Raw genomic sequence first — 13120 nt, 5'->3', positions numbered from 1 at the left:
AATAACGTGTAAGATGACTTATCCTGATAAGTAAATGTCAAGCAGTTCTTGTATACCCCCAATATAACATTTCAGCGATTCATGATGAAAAAAAGACATCTCTGACATGATATCAAACCCTGTCTCAAAGAAGGATGATACAACATTTGCTTCCCTCATCAGAATAAATCCATTTGGAATCTTTCATGGCATCTGCTCCCACCAACTCAGATTTCCGATAGTCATTTGAGTTCTTCTTGTTCCATAAATGTTGAGATGGCCACGCTCTTGAGTTGCAGCAGTTGTCATGATGTATTGGGTCATGTAGGTGGTGGTTCCTCTGATTTATTGGACTATAATCCATTGCTGTTAGAGAAAAGAAATTCATTTAATTCTATAATTATGATTTGGTGGTTGTCTGAAGTCATGTGTTCTTAGCATTGGTATGAATGTTGATTCCGTTGTGTCATGAAATTGTCGTAGCATGCACACTGGGTCTGACTTGTTTTCTGGACGCTTCCTGCGGAAATAGTTTTTTGAACATAGATTGTTGTGAGGTCCTGTTTCTAGCAATCACCCATCAGCAATTCTCAGATTTTATTTTACCTCAGACTGTGAATAGGGCTGGCACAATTTGATCACCCCTTCTTTCCCGTCTTTATTTAAAGAATGTCTGTTGATGTTGTTGGTAAGTGATTATGTATTTATCTTTTATGTAGTGTAGAAATTGTCAGTTATACTCCTGTTTTAGATTATTTAGTATCTCTCAGCTTTGTCGTGTTCGGGGGGTCTGTCTTGGGTTTAATTGTGTTTTGATTTCCAGGGTGCGAGTACATTGATATATTGTCTGCAGCTTTCACATCCATTTTTTAAGGAGTTTCTTTGTCGGACGCCTACAGCCTGTGGCTCAGCATGATACCCTATGCACTCTGGTTTTCGACTTTATTTAGCGTGAACCTCGTACACATGTTTGTGAATAACGATGCTTATGGATTTTGTTTAACATTTGTCATTCAGATATTCGATCAGGAGTTAATTACAAACGTCATATACTTACTTGGACCAATACCCTGTGGAACCTTTTTGCTTTGTGGACCGTACTTTCACCCTAAAGAAGCCCGCAAGGGTGAAACGCATAGGCTGTTTTGTGTACACTATGAATAGAAGGATTCACTACAGTATTTATAGAAAAACTGTTATTTCTGTCATCGCTTTCTTTTCTTGTTTTTGGGAATAAACCCAATGAGAGTTGTCTATACAATAATGCCTCTCTTACTTTTTGTGTTTATACATTGTATCTGAGACCATAAGTGGTGGCTGGTTTCGAGAGGTGGGCATTCTTGTTTGCAACTGTGCAATTAGTTATTACTAGTTTTTCTGATTATTGTTAGGACAAACACCGTTAGCTGGTTAAGCACTGTATACCCTGCCACCATGCTTGTGTGTGTGAAAACAGTTGAAAAGTTCACAGATAGATTAATGTAATATAAAAGTCTAAGAATGGCTTAAAACAAAAGGTCTAAGCACTCTATTAATTGCCACTCATTCAGAGTCCTGTGCTTAGCACATTGCATGAATCTAATTGTGTCGGACTTCTCAAAAAGAAGTAATAATCAAAATACTGTTGAGGCGTTACAGATCTTAGATCCATTTTAGTAATTCATTCAAAGGTCAGAAGCAGTTGAGGAACATTCTGCATACTAAAATAATACCTGTAGGAGCCTGCATACAGGACAAACAACTACACTGGAACTCCACCCACTCCTTTCTGCAACACCTGTATGAGCAAGACAGGCCTATCAATGGTTTTGTACCTCCAAGCAGATGGAATGCAAATGCCAAAACTATGATGATAGAGGTGAAATAATTGGCACTAGTGGAGTTTCTGATCCAAATGGTACTGTCTTATCAGATTATGACATAGGAAGTTAAAAAAGAAGCGCTTACCATGAGCCATGCAATCCTATTTCTGCACCTGCTGCCGAAATATTTGGAAAAGGTTGAATAAATATTTAGCATTTTCAATAAAGAGGTAGCCTAATCCTGTGCTTAAATAGAAATCAAAAAAGAGATTGTATCCTGCCAAGCGTATCTTTGTGCAACAGTACAAGGTAGATGGTACACAAAAGTGCTGATCACTATAATTCCTTCCTCATCAATGAATGATTTGATTTACAAGGATTCAGTAATCAAAAAGCTGGTCATCTAGAAGAACACCAATTGCAAATTCAAGCCAATGCCAGAAGTGAAGTGCAGCACATAGAGTGTGATACCAACTGGATACAGAGGCAGAGGTGCAGTACAAAGCAACTTATAACATAGATATGAATACTTTTCATGGTTTTAGATGTGTGAAGCAATGAATGCATGTAAGAATGATTAGGAATTTGATATGTCTATTAGAGGATGAGTCATTGTGTTTTTAACAATGAGATATTTCCATTATTCATGCTGCCTGTGTTTGATGTGTTCATGTTCCTGTTAATTGTAAATTATAACTTATCTTGGTGAAAGAAAAGTAAAGACAGAGTCCTTCTGAGCCAGGCATAAATTCTTTTGATGTATGAGCAGTAACATTTTGTAAGGGAAGACAGGGATTTGTTTGCTTTAACTGATCATTTACCTGCCCCGGTTACCGTGTCTTACAAGCGGGTCCATCTTTTGAACATTATTCTTATCTACAGCTTGTCTGGATGGGACTTTGTGTTTTTAATTCACTTTTTGGGTTTTGATCCTTCACTTCAGGAATCTTCTGTTGACTTATTACCAACTAGTTTATTGAAGGTATATTGTACAGCTAATCATAGAGATGCTACAAAATAGAGTTTAATGATGACAAATCCTCCAAATTAGTGGGGAACCAGGTGGCGTTTAACAATCAAATCCACCTCCACAAATCCATCTAGTGAGGAATGGAATAAACTGCTGTTTCCAAAAAAAAGAAAATCAAAAGAATACGATTGGGGATTTTATTCTCCAATATTCAAGAGCAGGTACAATATCATTGGGCTTTTGAGTAAGAAACATACCAGGGCTCTTTGTCTAAGATTTGTCTAAGATTGGATGATGCTCAAAGTAGAAGCAGTCAGAGAGATGGTCTTAGCTCTAATGAACGAGATTTTAGAATTGTAAGATAAATTGAAAAAGTCTAATTCTCTAGAAGAGGCCATGAAAAAATGGAGACGTTTGGAAGCAAACACATCTCTTTTAATGAATGAGAAATTGAAGGAAAGACATTAGATAATTTACAACAGAAAGAATATACCCCTATCCCTCTGAGAAATATTACAACCAGGGTCATTATCAGGAAGGAGCTAAATCCAGACTGAGTTAGAATACCAAGAACCTTTTATGAGCAGGGACCTGCAAGCAGCTTCCCTTTTTAGCCTGGAGAGTAGGGTGAAGAGGACCGCAGAGATCATGGTTCTAACATTGGTTATTGAGGGGGCTATCATTCCAGGATCAATGGGTGTAAATACCTAGAAACAAGAAACTGACAAAGTTGGAGACAATGAATGAAATTCCTATTTTCAATCTTTCCCATATATCGACTGATGAAGCTACCAACTCACTGCTGGCAAAGGTTTATCTTATGTCCCTAGCACTAATGCAAAAACGTTTGTACTGTTTCAGGATATTGTATCCATTGTTAGAAAAGCGCACCTGAGAAAAAGTGCTGTACACAAGGATACATTAGACACTTGAGAGTTTAGCACCTTGGATCTCAACCCCCTCCACGCCCCCGCACTCCCCTCTTCTGTCTTTGCGCACTCCTTGGAAAAATTTGGCCCAGAAGTAGCCATTTTTAAAAATGTCGTTTTGAATAAACTCAAAGGAACTACCAAATTTATTACTAAGCCTCCTTGACACACTTATAGCTCTGGAAGACCTATTGCAGAATATAAAAAGTATCAGTTAAGAGCAGTGACTAGGGAGGAGACATTGTGCTGATAGAAACAGGAACAAATGTTAACCAGATGAAATTGATATTGAGCAACACCAAGCATCACAAAGGTATTACCAGTGAACTCACAGGTAGAGTTTCCAAGAAGATACAATGGCTGATCAAACAAGCTCTAAATGAGGGAATCTTATGCACTAAGGAATTTCAACTTTTGAATGTCAGTAATCTTGGTATGGCAAATGTTTATGGGGTACCCAAGATTCACAAAAATCAACAATATCCCCCTTTGTGGCCTATTGTTACTATGATAGGATCAATGACTGAAGCTTTGCCATAGTATGTTGGTTCCATTTTGTCCCCATAGTACCTTCCATCAAATCTAATATTAAAGACACCAGACATATGATAACGTATGTAGACATTCTAGTTTATCAATTAATCAGCACTGCTAGAGTGTGGCACTGTCACCCCTGGGGCATCTGGTGCTGGGGTGTGAGGTTTCCATTGAAAAGCCAGATCTTGAGAAAATGGCAGGTAGAGGGAAGAAATTAGGAGGAAATGTCAAAAACAGAGGGCAGAAATACAAGTGAGTTGAAGAGGAAAAATGCAGGGCAGACAAATTAGCAGAAAAGGCAAAAGAAAGCAGAAGATGGCAAAACAAAGGGCAGAAAAATGTTCAGAAAAGGCCAAAGTTAGCGTAAAACTGATGACAGAAAAACAAGCAGTAAAGGTAAAACAGAGGGCTGGAAAACGAGCAGAAAAAATGCAAAACAGAGGGCAGGAAAAGGGAAAAGAAGAGGGCAGAAAAAAGGCAAAACTGAGGGCAGAAAAACAGGCAAAAAAGACAAAACAGTGCAGAAGAGAACAAAACAGAAAATGAACCAGAAAAAGGCAAAACAGAGGGCAGAACAACAAGCAAGAAATACAAAGCAGAACTGAGTAGAAGGGGCACACAGAGAGGGCAGCAGCTAGACAGGCAGTGGGGGTAGCGGATTGCGGGCAAGCAGGACAGGAGAACTGTCGCAGGGGGAGCTGGCATGAACAGAATGAGATTTGGTCACACTAAATATTGGGACATTCTACAGCAACATCCCCCAAGAGGTAGTCATTAATATGGTGGAGCGGTGCACCTAAGATTGTCTTGCAAAGAAATACTTTTGAATTTGGGGAAGAACTTGTTCTTTCAAAAAACAGGAATTAGCATGGGAGCCTTCTATCAACCAAGAATTGCAAACATCTGTACGAGTCATTTGGAGGATACATGGATCTATAATGAACTGGTGCTGTTTTCAGAATCAACCAAGTTTTGGTCATGTTACATTGAATATATTTTATTTCATTTAGGAGGGTGAGCAGGGCACCCTTATAGAAATTATTGAATGGCTCATATTTTGTGACCCAAACCTGCAATTCACAGCCAACCGAATACCATATAAGGTCAAATTTCTGGGCATATGGATCCAACACAGAGGGCAAATTAGAAGCTGATTTGTTTATTAAATCAACAACACGCAGCACTCTTCTACACTTCAACAGTTATAACCGAGAAACCAAAGCCAGAGGATTTTGGTCAGTTTCCCATAATAAGGCATACGTGTCATAATCTTGCATACTTTAATGAGAAGGTAACCATTATGAGAGACAAAATATGGATACACTAGAAGGATCATTAGAGAATCCTACAAGAGAGCAATATTCTAAGACAGACAACATCTGCTGTGGGGCGAGAAAGAAAAAAGCAATCCCAAACTAGTGCGTATCACTAGACACTCAGGGGCATATGTGCAAAGGAAAATGTGTAGTGATGCGTTAGCCTTCCTTGCTTAACACCTCACTGCGTCACCTGAGAATGCAGGACTGCACCATATTTACAAGAATGTGGTGCAGCCCCGCGTTTCTCCCTGCGCTGGCACTAAATTCAGCAGCCTAGCCCCAACTAAGGCAGCCTGGCACCTTAGTACAAGGGTGTCTGCGTGCAGGGGAAGATTGTTTATGAGCAGGGAGGTCTGCCTTCCTGCACATAAACAATCTAGAAATGCTGTTTTGTGACTTCTATGTGTGCTGCTTAGGGCAGCAAACAGAAGTTGCAAAACCGCAGTTTAAAAAAAAGGGGGATCATTCCTGTACATGAACAATCAATGGCATTTTGCTGTTTTAATGCGTGCTGCACAATGAAACATTGTGAGAAATAAAACATGATTCCTCATTGCGCAAGGGTAGGACCAGGTTTCCCCTGGTCTTAATTCTGGTACTGCCTCCTATTTACGCCTTCCTTGTAATTAGGAGGCACGGTCAAAATCAGTAGGTGCTGCCGTGGAACGCACACAGCAACACCCATTGCCCTCCCCATTTACTGCTAAGCATAGCATGAATGGGGCCCTTATTTACAAGGCAGGGTTAGGCTACATTAAGTGGCTTAACCCTGCCTTGTAACTAAGGCAAGGCACCTATCACTATCAAAACGTCACTGAAAGTGACTTTATGGTGGTGATAGGGGCTTGTACATTTGCCCCTCAGTGTTTAATAAAAAAAGTAAGCCAAGCCATTTATGTCATTGGCACATTCTGAACAGTGATTCAGTTAATTACACCAGGATCCTAAAACCCTTGTTTTCCCACCACCACAGACTTATTAACACAAGCAACTTTGTTCAAAAGTTCATTGTTGTAAGCCTATTTAAGGAAATTTTACATGTGACCAATGTCTAGCCTGAGATACTGCTATAGAAGCAATTACCCACACCCATAATGGATACATCATAAATTTACAAACTGCGAAGAACTGCAAGAAGCAAAATGTTATTTACCCTCTGGTGTACCCCTGTGGTCAGGGGTCTGCGGGGGAAACAGGCCTTAGCTTCAATATTTATCTTACAGAAAATATATTGGCAAGTAAAACTTGCTAACGTGCTGCCCCCATTGTTAAAAACTACATTGAAAATGAACGCCAGCCAGAGAACATAGAGTGGCTTATTCTAGAAAGGAAGGGAGACAAAGATCTGACAAATATGTGTTTGGATCCTCACCCTCCAAACCCAGATTTTGGGTTGAAATAGCAATTATTCCTTGGGAAAATGTTATTTAATTTGGCTGAAGGAGTGAAGGGAAGTTATCCAACTACTAAGTTAATGTCACTAACTGCATCTATAATAATCTTTCAATCTCAGATATCCACATGATGTGTTTGCCAAGGGTGCCTTGGGTGATTTGTTGAAGTTTCTTTCACTCTCCCTCAATTTTCTCAGACAAAGCAAATTAATTAGAGTGGCATACTTTTTGAATAGTTGGCTCTCTAGCTTAAGATGGCCGCTGTTGGACCCAGCAGGTACAAGTGAGGGGGTAGACATTCCATTCACTGCAAGTATATTATAGTTCCCTTTTTCTTATTGTTCAATAGCCTTATAGGAGAGCAAGCATGAACTCATTCGCCTACTATCATTCCATGTTCTTTAAATTAGGAATCTGTTTAGAGCAGAAGATGTTCCTTTGTTCGAGCCAGAGTTTGGGACTTGCGTTTTATTATCTGACCCTCCTCTGAAGTATTCCTATATGGTGGCTCAAGGTATCCCTTGCACAAAGATAACCTGCCACCACAGCAAGATGGCTGGTAGTGTACTTTGGAGTCACTTGCTCGTACTCCAGAAGGGACATGATGCTTCCAGTATATAACATGAGTGTCACTTTGGAACTATCTCTTGTGCCTGATAGCTTTCAGACTACACTTGCAGTTAATTTAAGAGCAAAGATGGGAGGGGATTAGATCACTGTCTGTTTGGATCATTTTGTGACCACATATGAAGCAGAGTACTTTGGCAGGCAAGGAGATATCTGAGTATGGTTTAGTTGTTAGTTTACTTCCTGTGCCAATTTTTGGGCACATTGCAAAGATTTACAGGCACATGCATGAAGCTAAATTGCGCTAGCAAAATTAGGGAATCTCAAATAAAGCCTGTTTGCGAGCGCAATTTAGCTAATCCCAATGCATGAACCCAATTCTTAGAAAAAACATGAATTCCCTAAATAAGGATACGCAAAGTTTGCGGAGACATACTTTGCGAATCCATAAAGCGAAACACTTGTTTGCGAATCCCAAATAGCGAATCACAATTAAGGAATCGTAAACAAATGCATGAAAAATCGCTAATAGCGTTTTGTGGTGAAATTCGCAATTTAGCATGTGCAATTTAAGGAGGATCACAATAAGGTGGTAACCATGAGGAAAAATGCCATACAGCTGCAAGTCATCAGAAACCCACTTAAACCGACCCAGGAGGCCTCTGAACCTTTCACAATGACAGCGCTCTACCTGATGGCGAGGAGGATGAGGCTCCAGGCAACAGCACAGCGAAGAAGGAGAATACAGGAGCGTATCTTCAGAGTGCGCATCACATTGCTAGGAGAAACAGAGGAAGAAATCTACCACAAGTACAGGCTGAATGCTGCCATGATCCTTGACTTAATAGCAGAATTGGAATCCGTACTGCAGCGCCACACTCGTAGGACCCATGCCATCCCCACTCATGTGCAGGTCCGATGTTGTCTACACCTACTTGCGTCTGGCAGTTTCCAGGGTTAGTAGCTTTTTGCTGGAGGGGTGTCACAAAGTTCCCTTTCACGTATCTTTAATTCTTTCCTGAACGCCATGATGACAAGGATCTATATCCAAATTTGCTTCCCCACAACCCCACAGGAATTGAAGCAGACCAAACAGGACTTCTACCAGGTAGCCCGGTTCCCACACGTAATAGGATGCATAGATGGTACGCATGCTGCCATTTGTCACCCAGCAGTGAATGAATACATTTTTGGGAACCGTAAATCCTATCACTCATTCAACATACAAGTAGGCTGCAATGCCAACCATATCATCACGGACATTGTGGCTCTATACCCTGGAAGCACACATGACGCCTATATATTCAGACAGAGTGGCATACACACCCGTCTGCTCAGGGGTGATTTTGGCAAAGGACATCTGCTTGGTAAGCTCATATAATGATTCCTCACACACAATGGCTGTGCGAAACGACATAATGACACCTTACCTCAACCCAGCCACCCCAAATGACAGAGGTACAATGCAGTGCACATCGCCACACAAAATGTCATCAAATGCACCTTTGGGCTGATGAAAAGTCACTTCCGCTGCATCCACAAGACTGGCGGTGCGTTGCAGTACCGGCTCGACACCTGCTGAAGAATTGTGTCTGCACATGCCATGTTGCACAATATTGCTACCAGGAGGGGCATACCCATTGAACTGACCTACAGTGAACCACAGGAGGGCAACCAGCAGGGGCCACAACTAAGACCAGCACATGGGGCAAGCTCAGCAGAAGGGCAAAGAAGACGTGCAGAAATCACACAACATTATTTCTGAGGTGAATAATGATGAGACAAGACACAGCATTTCTGAACTGTTCTATAGTTATCATAATTAAATCATGTTGTAGTGTTGAAGCACACATATCAGGTGCCCACGTAGCACAGAGATAGCATTCTTTAAAAATATTACAATTACATAATCATAGGACTTGAAACTCAATCACTAGTAATGTCAGTGCCAATGGTTACCTCACCATGGTTGATTGGCTCTGGACATGCCTGTCTATCTCTTCCTACCATGCACTTCACCTGCTTCATCTCCATCCCTCATGGAGGCTACGGAGGGTGTTGTGCTTTGAGTTGTGCGCCTCCTGCAAGTGGTGCTACTGAGGCTTGAGGCCTCCTCACTCCCCTCTTCCCTCGTCACATTGCTAGCCGCAACAGTGACAGCCTGCATTTGTTCCACGGCATTTTTTACCTGGCCCAGTGCCTTGGCCACATACCTACAACAATGGGTCATCTCTGTCTGCATGGAGACGGACCTACGGGACAGCAGTGCAGTGTTGGTGCTCAGGTGATTGTTTGATTGGGTATAGCCTTGTAAGAGCTACATCCACTGGTGTTGCTGTCTCCTCTGTGTCACCTGGCTCTCCTTCATCACCCTGGTCAGCTCCTGCATGGCCGCATTTGACTGCCGGTTGCCCTCCACCACAGCTGTAGTGAGTTCCCTCACTCAATCACTCATTACAGCGCTGTTACTTGCCATCTTGCTGATTTGGGCCTGCACTAACCTCATGTTTTTGGCCTGCAGGCGCTGCACCCGGAGCATCTGGGCCTCCAGCCCACCCCACACTTTGTAGATTGGTCATCCTGCGGTGTGAAGCGTGACCTTGCTCTGCGCCTCCGGCTTTGGACTGTGTTGTTCCGGACCTGTGCTTGGGGTGTTGTCGTGGGGGTACCTTGAGGCTGGCTCATCTCTGGTGTTATTTCTGGCTCATCCTCAATTTCCATGGTCTGCAGTGGTGAAACTGTGGCCCTATGTGTAGTTGGGGCACTGGCTGTTGTTTGTGGGACCACAGGTGTTTCAATGTCAGCCACAGTCGGAGTGTCCCCACAGTCACTGTCCTCGGCCTCTCCTTCTGCTGCATCTGTGATGTTAAACAGTGCAATGTTTAATTTATTTTTAAGGGTCTCTTGCATTGGTACTTGCATGCATCTTACCTTGAGATGTGCTAGGCGCTCCGGATGTGTCCAGCTGGGTCACTCCCACCACAGCTTCACCAGATCCTCCATGGGTGTGTTGCTGGTCCCCCTCTGGTCTTCTTAGCCACCTTCAGCCTCTCAGCAATCCTCTCTTTGGCACGGATGCATAGGTCGTACCAACGCTTTTTTAGGTCGTCTATTGAGCGGTGGGTGACCCCTCACTTTATTCTGGATCTTGAGCCATATTTTTCGCTTCTGTGCCTCTGGGACCTTGAGTGACAGTTTGCCAAATAGTTTATCAAGGTTAATGACTACCTCTTCTATGTGGTTTTCAATTTCCCTCTCACTAAACCTCAGTTTGTGTTTACTGGCTGGTGTACTCTCCCCTGATGCTGATGGCTCCATTTTTGGCAAGGGACAGGTCTGCAAGCAAAGTAGTTGGATGTGCTGTTCTGCTCCTGCACTCAGCCTCCTCCTCTCACTCTCACTGAGCACTGAATGAAGCATGGGCTGGATGACTTCCTGTTTGTGATGTCATCAGCATGCATCAAAAGCGACCTCGCTATTTGCAATTTTGCTAATAGCAATTTTGCTAATAACGATTTCGCTAATGGAAAGGTCGCAAATAGGCTTTTCGGAATTCGCTCGTCTTGGCGGGTGTGTCGCAATTTACGATTGCGAATTTTACCGATTTGGTAAATAGTCGCTAAAAGGGTCATGCATTAGAAATGGCGATATCTAAATAGCGATTCCTTATTTTTTGCCATTTAACTATTTAGGAATCACTATTTCCTTGTTTGATGCATGTGCCCCTTAGACTTTGTTCAGGCAAGCTTGCTTACAGTAGCGGCCCGTTCCATGCTAAAGTGGCGGACAATTTGGGGAGGGAGGTAGGGGACAATAATAATAATAAAAAAACCTTACCTTAACGCTGCTGCCGTCTTCCGCCGTATCGCAATCTTCCTGCTCTTGGGCACGGGCTCCCAGACTGCACTGCAGCCAATCCTGAAGCTGCATGAAAGCAGCATCAGGAATGGTCTGAGATCCGGCAGCTTGCGCTTCCAGGCAGTCTGGGATCCTGTGCCTGCTCTCTTCAGCTCCAGCAACACAGCTGGGATAGAGAAAGCTTCACTGCACATGAAAGTTTGGCCGGCCTGAGACAGCCAGCCAAACTCTCATGTGCAGTGAAGGGAGTGCCCACCACTCCCCCACCAGTGGTGTCTTCCCCCGGACCCACCGCCAAGACTCGTCAGAGTCCTAGGGGGCAGGTCAAAGGAATTAAAATAAAACAGTAATAAAAAGAATTTAAAACCCATTTTATTATTGTTTATTTGCTGTGGTGGCGGGGGGGCGGTGCTCCTCTGCTCTAATGGATGGCCGCCGCTGCTTGCTTGGAATATCACATTTCATTATGGAGCCTTCCGCTCATACCAGGGTGGCAGTGTCCATGTTTTATTCGGTCTCTGTACGAAGAGGGTTCGTATGGGTACTGTTCGGCTGCTGTAATGACTGGCATGGCCAAGCACAATTCCAGTCCGCCAGCTGGTCGAGCTGATCAGGATGGTTTTGGGCATTTTAGGCTTGCTCTTTTAGTCATATTTTGGCAGAGTGAATTTTGGTATTTTTCATCTGTGTTTTCAGGAGATGAAACAGAGCCCACCAAGTAGAGGCAATCCGTTCCACAATGCATGGGCAGCAATTTAAACCCATTTCCTTTAAGGATCATTTACAGGAGAGCAGGTAGAGATATTCCCCTGTTCTTTCTTTATCCTGAGATCTTCCTCAACCTAGTACGTTTTGTGAGGTCGTTCCCTTTTGCTTGCTCTGTAGATATTTTTCCTGTCATACTGTTTAACTAGCGATCAGCTGTAAGGACCTAGTGTAGTGAAGTTCCTATATCCCTGATAGGCTCAGCGCATTGGAATAACATACACTATAGATTTGACATAGGACTAAGGTCAGTATGACTCTATCAAGTATATTAAACTTAATTACTTGTGTGTGCCAGCTAACTCAGAGTTCACTAGAAACGGCTCGACTATACAAGAAGGCATTAGACTCTGACAACAGCATAAACATGACAACTTTGTTTCCTTTTAGAATAGGAACAGTCTCAGAATCGTGGAAAAAATAGATAATAGTTTTACTCAGTCAATCGTGCATGCGTGGGGCCCGATTCACAGAACAGGACTCCTAACTTCTGTGAATAACGAAATGAGTAAGTGCCTTCTGTGAATACCAAAATGAGTAAGTGCCTTCTGTGAATACCAAAATGGTAGTAAGTTTAGGATTTTGTCTTAAGTTAGTTCTGTGAATCGGGCCCTTTGTTTCTACAGAGTTGCACAGAAATAGAGAGACGGGCGTTTCAATAAAAGGGTTTATTGAACAGTCTTATTTCTCATGCAAGAGATATGAATTGCTACAATTGTAAGACAGACTGCGAAGTACAATATGAACAAGGTTAGCAGTAGGATAAAATAATACTGCAATAGCATGGATTGTAGCTATGACATATATTAATCAAAATACATACATAATAACATAAGCTAAAATGTGATACTCATCTGATGCTTCTAAATTGTTCTACCCAGTGCACCTAACCTAAGTGCAGTACGGGGTTTGAGGTAGGTGCCATTTCTAAAGTATAGCTAGCTATGGGGCATATCAACAACAACCGCCGATAATTATCTCTAAGCGCACTTAGAGCTAG

This window comes from Triturus cristatus, chromosome 4_1 (assembly GCF_964204655.1).
Source record: "Triturus cristatus chromosome 4_1, aTriCri1.1, whole genome shotgun sequence".
Taxonomy (NCBI): domain Eukaryota; kingdom Metazoa; phylum Chordata; class Amphibia; order Caudata; family Salamandridae; genus Triturus; species Triturus cristatus.
This window is presented reverse-complemented; position numbering follows the sequence as displayed.